The sequence below is a fragment of the Herpailurus yagouaroundi genome, unplaced genomic scaffold (genome assembly GCF_014898765.1).
Source record: "Herpailurus yagouaroundi ecotype Mexico unplaced genomic scaffold, PumYag 28, whole genome shotgun sequence".
NCBI lineage: Eukaryota > Metazoa > Chordata > Mammalia > Carnivora > Felidae > Herpailurus > Herpailurus yagouaroundi.
Genome location: NW_024412376.1, coordinates 7466113 through 7475756, shown reverse-complemented (window position 1 = coordinate 7475756; position 9644 = coordinate 7466113). Strand labels below are relative to the sequence as shown.

The 9644-nt window shown below is 38.5% G+C and overlaps 1 pseudogene; it reads left to right on the top strand.

Annotated features, from left to right (window-relative positions):
- The first annotated feature begins 822 nt into the window (after positions 1–822).
- Positions 823–9644, top strand: part of LOC121039977 (exocyst complex component 3-like) — a 48132-nt pseudogene continuing 39310 nt past the window's right edge.

Sequence of the window (9644 nt, the reverse complement as noted above, 5' to 3'; positions counted from 1 at the left end):
TTTGCTTTCAGCTGACGTTCTTAAAAGGTCCTACTTTAGGATTACTTCAAACTAGAAATAGAATAGTTCTCATAAAGCCTGAAGTCAGCTTCAGTGCCTCTCCTTCCCTGATTACATCAAGGTGATCAATCCCTATTGTAACTACCTGTAAGTAAAAACTAAATAAACCCTCTCTTCTGGAAGTTAGTATTATTCAGAGTTTCTACACAGTATCTAGCACTCTATAAAAATGATTAGAGTCAGTCTTATCTCTGCCTTAATTTATGCTTTTTTCTAGCAACCCAAATTAGCCTCCAGATAGGCTCCCGAGCCTTGCTTCCTTCTAGTGGCTGAGATATGGCAACACTGATAGTCTCTTTTATTCCTTTTCTACCTTCAAGAAATAAATAATAATCTAAATTATTACCATGAATGACAATACAGAGACTCAAATGACCAAAAACCCAAAGAAAAGGAACAGGTAATGGAGACAAAATACAGATGATCTAGATAGAATGGAGAAGACATACTTTAAAGTAACTGTGATTAATATGTCCAAGAAATTGGGTGACACCTACATGGGGTCCAAGAAAATGGGTGATGCTTCTTCCTCGCTGGGGGCAGTGAGGATGGGTAACTCTAGTGTGACAGGTACAGGGATTTCACCTGGTTTATAACCACCAATGAGACAGATCAGGAAGCTATTGAAGCAGTCCAAAGGGATGCTGGGATGCTTCAGTGCCCAGAACCAGCTGGACAAAGTGGAGCACGATAGCAGAAAAGAGGCCCAGAAAAAGGCCTCCACAGAGGCCAGATGGAAGGACACTATCTATTTGTGGTTGGATGGGGTACTGTACAGGCCTGAACCAGCTCCACAAGGCATGGAACGATGTCAAACACATCCAGAAGTCCTTTGCCAATGTCAGCAAAGACTGGAAACAGAGCCTCAGTGCCACTCAAGGACATGAAGTATTCAGAGACCCTCAAGAACATCTCAGGCCCCCAGATTGTGGGAACCTGCACAACATGACCTTCACCCATGGCTACTTTGGGAGCATGCAGGGGCTCTCAGATGAGCTGGTCAGGCAGATGTTGATGGTGCTGCAGAATTTGCTGGTCATCATCTCCTGTGACCCCACTTGCTGGTCTCAGTCGTCGGGATTATCAAAAGGAAGAAAAATTGACCAATGTGTATCTGACCAAAAAAGGCAAACTAGCTTTATATCTCCCTAGAGGCCCAAGAATTGCAAGGAGAAATTGGAAACTTGGATGGAAACTTGACTGCTAGAATTGAGGACACACAGGAAGACCCCAGGGAGTCCAAAAAGACGTGGTTCATCTGCCATCTGGAAATCATAAGGAAGTATGTCCTGGATGACCCATCATTGCCACAAACCTAATGGTTGAGTGTTTCCCTCCCCAGGGTGAGATTTTCGGAAGCCATCTGAACATGTACAACCAGACCCTGAGAACATGGATGCAGGAGCTCAAGTCAGAAGACCTAGAAGCAAATGAGAGCAAGAGCCTTGTTGACGTGGGTCTCAAATACCTACATGAGCACAGAGGTGATGGAGAATATGGAGCTGGCCCCGAAGTAGATGTCAATGCCCTGGAACCTTTACTTTCTCCAAACGTGGTCTCTGAGCTGCTCCACAGGTACATGTCAACTCTCACTTCAGACATTATTACCTGGCTGCAAAAAGCACTAGAAACAGACAAGAAGACTACATAAAAGAGACTGATCCTGAAGCTAACCAAAGTGGGTACCACCAGGTGCTTCCAGATGTTTGAACAGATTCTTGAAGTTGCCGCTCAGATAAGTAAAGACTTGAAAATAAAAGTTTGTTACACAAACTAGTCTGTGCCTTTAGCAAATGGATTCATTTTTAAGTAAATCCAAAGATGAAGTTCAGTTGTATCGAGAACGGCTGAGAAGTCAGCAGTGCCTACACTATGTTCAGTTTATGAGAGCCATAAACAACTACTGTCAGAGCTTTAAAGAATTTATAGTTGGTTTTAAAAGGAAGTATTTCAAAGAATGAAGTGTGAGAGGGCAGATCTCTGAGCCAACCAAACATGGGTGGAATTCAGACACCATTGCAAAGGAGGGCTGCAGGAGCCTGCTTCGGGAGGTCTTCCTGGATTTAGAACAACATCTCAGTGAACTGGTGGTAAAGAAGTGTCTGTTAGGTTCAAACACTGCGAATATCATCTGTCTCACTGTGGAAGAATATCTCAATGATTTTTCCAAAAATTAAAAGCCATGTAAAAAGAGGAGGATGACAAGTGGGATCCCCGTGGGCCATCATGCCGAAGTGCATCACATTCTGGAGCATCAGGGAGCGTAGGGAGGGTGCCAAGAGGGTGGTCAGGGAGGCTGGGCAGTTCCACTTCCTGTTTGGGAACGTGGCTTCTGGGTTTGGTAAAGATACAGGTGAGTACGGTGACACCATCATAGCCACTGCAGAAGTTATTAAGCTCACTGACCCTTCTCTGCTTCATCTGGGTATCTCGACTGGTTAGCAACACCCAGATTTCACAGATGACCAGGTCAGCATGCTGCTGACAGAGTGAGGGGACACTGGCCTGGCAGGACATGAAGCAGGCCATCTCAAGACCCTGGAAAAGAATCCGATGCAGGTGAATCCAAACCACATGCCCATCTTCAAGGAAATCACAGTTGCTGGTAGAACATGGCAATGCTTTTCAAGTAACCTTTGGTTTTTAGCTTTATGTACATTGTTTGCACTCATCATCCCCACCCTCAGAAATATATTAAAACAAAAGTGACTCTCCAGGGGTCACATTAGATGTTTCAGTCCCTTGTACCTGTCTCTGGTAAGCATATTTGTGAAGTGCCCAGGGACATGGTTTCTTGAAGAACAAGTACTCTTCTGTTCTTCAAGCATTCTCATTTTTGTTGTAAACATCTTTATGAGGCAAGATTCTGATGTGAAATGCCTTGTGGTTGATTGTTTATCACAGTGGTGAAAATATATGTGGAGGGGAAAGAGGCCCCGCCTGCATTCACCTCTTGGCCTTTGCTCATTTTTTCATGTAAGACTTCTAAAAACTCTTCTGCTTAATAAAAGAGTCTGAAGTCATTCAGAGAAAGGAAAAAGACAAGGAAAGAAAAGCCAGCCATGTATATGTGCTAATAAGAAACAATCCCCAAATAATGTCAAAATTGGTATTAAACTGCATCTATAATCTTTTATATTAACTTCTACCATTTACTATTATTATATTATGATATTTTTTATGTCAATGAATATTATTGGAAAACAAAGAATATTTGAATTTCTATAAAAATGTTTACACACACAAACACACAAGAAAAATTGGGTGACAAGATGGAGAAAGTTACCAGAAAATGATGATCTGTCAAAAATTATTTAAGAAGTATACGAAGCAAAATTGTATGTAAAAGATGGGTTTAACAGATGTTTGGGTAAGAAAGAAGGTAAAATTAGTGACCTGGAAAATCAGTTAGTAGAGAGTTAGGAGGTACTGATGAAATTGGCTACAAAGTCCCCCATTGGGTTAAGTGGGAATATAACATATATCACCACCCCTACCTTGTTCCAGTCTTTTATTGTGGTATTAGTTTCTACAGTTCACTAAGGGATGAGGTATTATTCTTAGTTTACTATCTTGGTAATGAGGGGAATTTCCAGAAGTTTCCACTTAGTGCTTTCTGCCTTAATGACACTCACCTCCATGGGTCTAGAGTGCCAATGTGTGGATCTTGCCTATTCTCAGTTTGTCTGTTCCAACCATGTAAAAAGGAACTGTGGGGAGAGAAAAGCACAGGTTGAATCAAGTTACTAACTAGGCCTGTTGAGAGTTGGGCTCAAGTTAAGAATCCATTACCTGATCATAGTAAGCCTCCACTATGGGCCACAATGGCATTTTTGGTAGGCCTGAGTATTTCCTTTTTCCCAGAATATAGTCACCCTAGTAAATAGCCTCTTCATGTCCAGAATTAAAGTTTAACTAAAAAAATAGTGAAATAAGCTTCCATATAAATGGAGATATTTAGAGATTTTAAGAATAACTTCTTTCCCAACTTTATTGAGATATATTTGATATATAAAATATACAGTTTAAAGTATATGTGTGCATATATATACATATATATATATATTGATGTACATATGTATTGCAACATGATTACCATAATAAGGTTAATTAACACATGCATCACCTTACAGAGTTACCTTCTTTTTTGTGCGTGGGAATATTTAAGACTTACTCTCTCATGCTCTCTCAGCAACTTTCACCTGTATGTTACACCATGTTTAACTAGAGTCACCATAGTGTACATTAGATCCCCAGATCTGACTTATTCTGGAAGTTTGTACCCTGTGACCCCAATCACCCGTTTCCCCCATCCCACAGCCCCTGGAAACCACCAAGTAACTCCTTGTTTTTATGATTTTTTTTAAGTTTCTGCATAATATGAGGTCGTCCAGTATTTGTCTTTGCTGAATTTATTTCACTTAGCATAATGCCCTCATATATGTTGTTACAAATGGCAGGATTTCCTTCTTTCTTATGACCAAATAAGATTCCATTGTATATGTGTACCACATTTTACTTATCCACTCATCTGTCGATGGGCATTTAGGTTGTTTCCATGTCTTGGCTCTCATAAAATGATGCAACAAACAAGGGGAAGTGCAAATATCTCTCCACTAATCCCTAATCACTAATAAGATAGTGATTTCATTTCCTTTGGCTATATATCCAGAATTGGGATTGCTGAATCACATGGTATTCTATGGTTAAATAGAATTTATCTATTTTGGAGAACCTCCAAACTGTTTTCCATAGTGGCTGCACTAATCTACATCCTTTTTTTTTTTAAACGTTTATTTATTTTTGAGACAGAGAGAGACAGAGCATGAAGGGGGGAGGGGCAGAGAGAGAAAGAGACACAGAATCGGAAGCAGGCTCGAGGCTCCGAGCCATCAGCCCAGAGCCTGACGCGGGGCTCGAACTCACAGACCGCGAGATCGTGACCTGAGCTGAAGTCGGACGCTTAACTGACTGCGCCACCCAGGCGCCCCTGATCTACATCCTTTTATGGTTCCATACAAATGCTAGGATTGTTTCTTCTACTTCTGTAAAAAATGCCATTGGAATTCGGATAAGGACCTTTAGATGGCATGGAAATTTTAACAGTATTAATTATTTCTGTTCATGAATATGGAATATCTTCTCATTTATTCATGTCTTCTGCAATTTCTTTCAGTCCATTTTTTGAGGCTATTGTAAGTGGGATTGTTTTCTTCATTTCTCTTTCAGATGTTAAATGGTTGGTGTAAAGAAATGCAGCTGATTTTTTCCATGTTGATTTTATAACCTGCGATTTTACTGCATTTATTAGCTCCAATAGTTTTTTAGTCGAGTCTTTAGGGATTTTTATATATCAGGTCATGTTGTCTACATACAGGGTCAGTTTTATTTCTTCTTTTTCTTATTTGGATGCCTTTTATTTCTTTGGTTTGCCCATTTGATATAGCTAGGACTTCCAGTACTATGTTGAATAGGAGTGGTGAGAATAGGCTCTCTTGTCTTTTCCTGATCTCAAGAAAAGATTTCAACCTTTCCCACTGTTTTGTAGCCTTCGGCCTACAGATCTTTCATCTCTTAGGTTAGACTTATTCCGAGGTATTTTACTGTTTCTGATGCTATCATTAATTAGTTTGTTTTCTTAACTTCCTGTTCAGACTGTTCATTGTTAGTGTATAGAAATGCAACTGACCTTCACATGTTGATTTTGTATCCCACAACTTTACTGATTTTATTATTAGTTCCAACAGGCTTTTCTACATGTAAGATCATTTCATCTGCAAACAAAGATAACTTTATTTCTAATTTGGATGTCTTTTCTTTCTTTTACCTGTCTAGTTGTTCTGGCTAGCACTTCCAGTACTATGTTGAACAGAAAGTGAGAATGAGCATCTTTGCCTTTTCCTGAGCTTTCCTGAAAACTCTCAGTTTTTCACCATAGAGTATGATGTATGCTATGGACCTTGCATATATAGCTTTCATTACAGTTAGGTAATTTTCTTCTATTCCTTGTTCGTTTTGACAGTTTTTATCATGAAAGGATGTTGAATTTTGTCAAATGCTTTTTCTGCATCTAATGAAAGGATCATGTGGTTTTAATCTTTTATTCTGTTAATGTGGTATATCACATTAATCGATTCGTGTATGCTAAACCATCCTTGCATCCCAAGATAAATCCACTTAGTCATGGTGTATGATGCTTTTAATGTGCTGCTGAATTTGGTTTGCTAGTATTTCGTGGAGGATTTTTTCATCTATGTCCACTGGAGATGTTGGTCTAAAGTTTTCTTTTCTTGCAGTGTCTTTAAATCTGCCATTGGTATCAAGGTAACACTGGCCCCAAAAAACAAGTTTGGAAGTGTTCTGTCCTCTTCAGTTCTTTGGAAGAGATTGAGAAGTATTGACACTAATTCTTTTTTCTTTCTTTTGCCTTTCATTTTTGTTTTTGTTTTTGCTGTTGTTGTTGTTGTGGAGTTGTTTTGCTTGTTTTGTTTTGTTTTTGTCATTTTGGTTTTTAGGGTTTTCTGGGCGGTTTTTGGAGTCGTTGTTCGTTTTTTGTTTCTTCGTTGTTGCTGGTAGAATTTATCAGTGAAGCCATCTGGCCCTGCACTGTTCTTTGTTGGAATTTTTTTGATTACTAATTAAATCTCCCCCCCAGTTTTAGGTCTGTTCGCATTTTCTATTTCTTTGATTTAGTCTTAGTTGTATGCTTCTAGGAATTTATCTATTTTATCTAGGTTATCCGTACCACATCATCTTGCATTTCAAAATGTTCTTCCATAATCATTTTTCTTGTTCTACATGTATACCTTAAGAAATTCTTTTAGCAAGTGTATGGTGATAAGCTCTCAAAGTTTTTATGTCTCTTTAAATATCTCTATCTCATCTTCATTATGGAAAAAACTTTCTTAGGTATAAAATTCTTTGTTGAAAGTTATTTTCTCTAAATACTTTGAAGTTATTATTCCATCGTCTTCTGGCTTACACTGTTATTATTAAGGAGTGTGATGTAATTCCAAATATCTGCTCTTGATGTCTTTCTTAAGACCTTTTATTTGTCTTTGTTTATCCTATTATAGCCCCAGATATGAATTGCTTTTTATTTATTTTGCCTAGAATGCATTGTTCTAGTGAGATTTTTGTTTATAATAGGAAATTTATAGCCATTGTTTCTTTAGATATTACCCTTCTTCCCTGTTATTATCTATTTCTGGCCCTTACACTAAGACATGACTTCTATATATTATAATGTGTCTTTCATTTTGTTCATTCTATGCAGTACCCTGAGTAGTTCTTTGACTGTATTTTTCACTTTACTAATTGTCTCTTCACCTATTAATAACCTCTATTTAATTCTTCTACTCAGACTTTTAAAAATCCAACTATTAATATTTGATTTCTACACATTATAGTTGTATTCTTTTTCAATTCTGTGCATTTAATTTTGATAGTATCCTTTTTAATGTGCATATTTGTGGTTGTATCCTTTAATTTTAGGTTAGCATTTTATACATACAATGCCTGAAAATGTTTTGTCAATGTTTTAGTCCTTAGAAATCTAATTTTTGTTTTTTTGTTTCTGCTGACTTTCATCATCACCTGAATTCTCTGGTCTTGCTGACATTTCATTCAAGCTTATTATTGATCTTAGTCTGTGGAATCATTTGGATCTAATTGTGAAACTTTCTTCGAGAAAGAATTTGTTTCTAACGTTTCCAGTATTTAGAAAGCACCACTGACTGGAATCACTTCAATCCTATCAACCGCTCTTCTCTCCCAACACACACACGTACACACACACACACACACACACACACACACACACACCACAATTAGTACATAATTCCAAGCTCAGCTTTCTACCTCCTGATAGCACCTTTGTAACAGTCATCTTTTTAGGTCAATTGCATCCATGCAGGATGTCCAGTATTTGGTCTCAACAACCTGCTGCATTCCTGAATGTAACATATAGATTTTTATTTGTATGTTTGTGTCTCTGTTTTAAGGTGTGGTCTGTGGAGAACTCCTCTATCTCTTATGCAGCCAGCAATGCCTCAATGCATAGTTCCTATGCAAGGTGTATTGGTTTTTGCGGTGAAAGGGCCCTTCAGGAACACCTATCAACTGTAATGACAGAAGCAAGAGTTATAGTTTATTTTGGCTAAAAAGCAAATGAGTTGTTTTCATGAGTAGCTCTGATAGACTCCGGCCAAAAGCAGTGCTATGGAGGGGTCAGGTGAAAGTATGACACAGGGATGGTGTAGGTGGAGGCCAGTGAATTCAGTTATCAGTGAATTTCAAAACTATCTGGCATTATGAGGAGTGACAGTTTGAGAGACTAGGAAAGAAAAAAACACTCTTGGCATCTACATGGACCTTCTTATAGAAGGCTTTTGTAGCACAGATAGTGGCTTAGTGACTTCACAAGTCAGATTGAATACTGACTATGTAAAGGGAGCACATACAGCTTATGCCATAAAGTTGTTTATTTGCATCTATAGCTCTGTACATGTATAATTCTCACATTGCTGTGTGTTCCAGGCTATTGGTCTCTCCAGTATGACTTGAATGGAATTGATATTGGAGGAGCAAACTAGTGCCTTTGCAGCTAGGAAGAGGCTAAGTTCATGGTACCCTATATCTGGCTGTCTTCTACCACAGCAAGAACTGTTCCATTATTTTGAATTTTTGTTGTCCTGGCTTCTTGGCCTTGCCATAAGTTTCACTTCAGTTGTAAAGCTAGAAAACACATGCCCAATAAGCCCTGGAGTTTCCTGAAGGGACCAGAGGCTTGATCTGGGGCAGAAGAAGAAACTCTGACTCCTAACGGGGCCTGTGTAGTTAGAGATTTGATGTAAAAGTCTCCACTAAGAGACATTCAGAAAGTAACATACACTGAAACAGACTTGTCTCTACAAAACTATCAATACTCAGTATTGCTACTGGCATTTGAAATCATGGATCTAAGCAGTAATGTTATCTAAAAAATGTAGATTACAGACACCAAAAATCATACCGGATGTTGTCTACACAGAGGGAGCAGAGCCCTTGATCACAGACATTGCCAGTGGTTACATCATTATTATATTTTGAATAGGTCTAGAAGGCTGGGTCACTTGGTATGGTGGAAGGGGAATGGGGTTACTTAAGGTAATGACTGTTTACCAACCACCATGGAAGTATTGTACCAAACAGTATCGCCAGACAAGTACATACTAGCCACATATCAGCTCTGGTTCTAAGAAATCTAAGGTACTTGCCATTTATTTAGAACAAAACTTTCCAGTCTGTTAAAACCGGTTCTTTTTTTTTTTTTTTTTTTTTTTTAAGGCTTCTCTAGAAGTCTCTATCACTTTCCAGATGACATATGGGATATTTATTTCATCATGTGGCTGAGATTTTTTTGAGAGTCCTCATAATTTTTTCCGTCAAAGTAATTGCTAGTTGTTTGACTTATTTCCTTACTCCCAGTCATTTCTTCAACTCATTCCAGTTGGCCTTCCTGCCAGATGACACCCTAGAAACAATTCTTCTCAAGGTCCCAAGTGACCCGCATGTTATTCAGTAGAGGGGCTAACTTCCTGTTT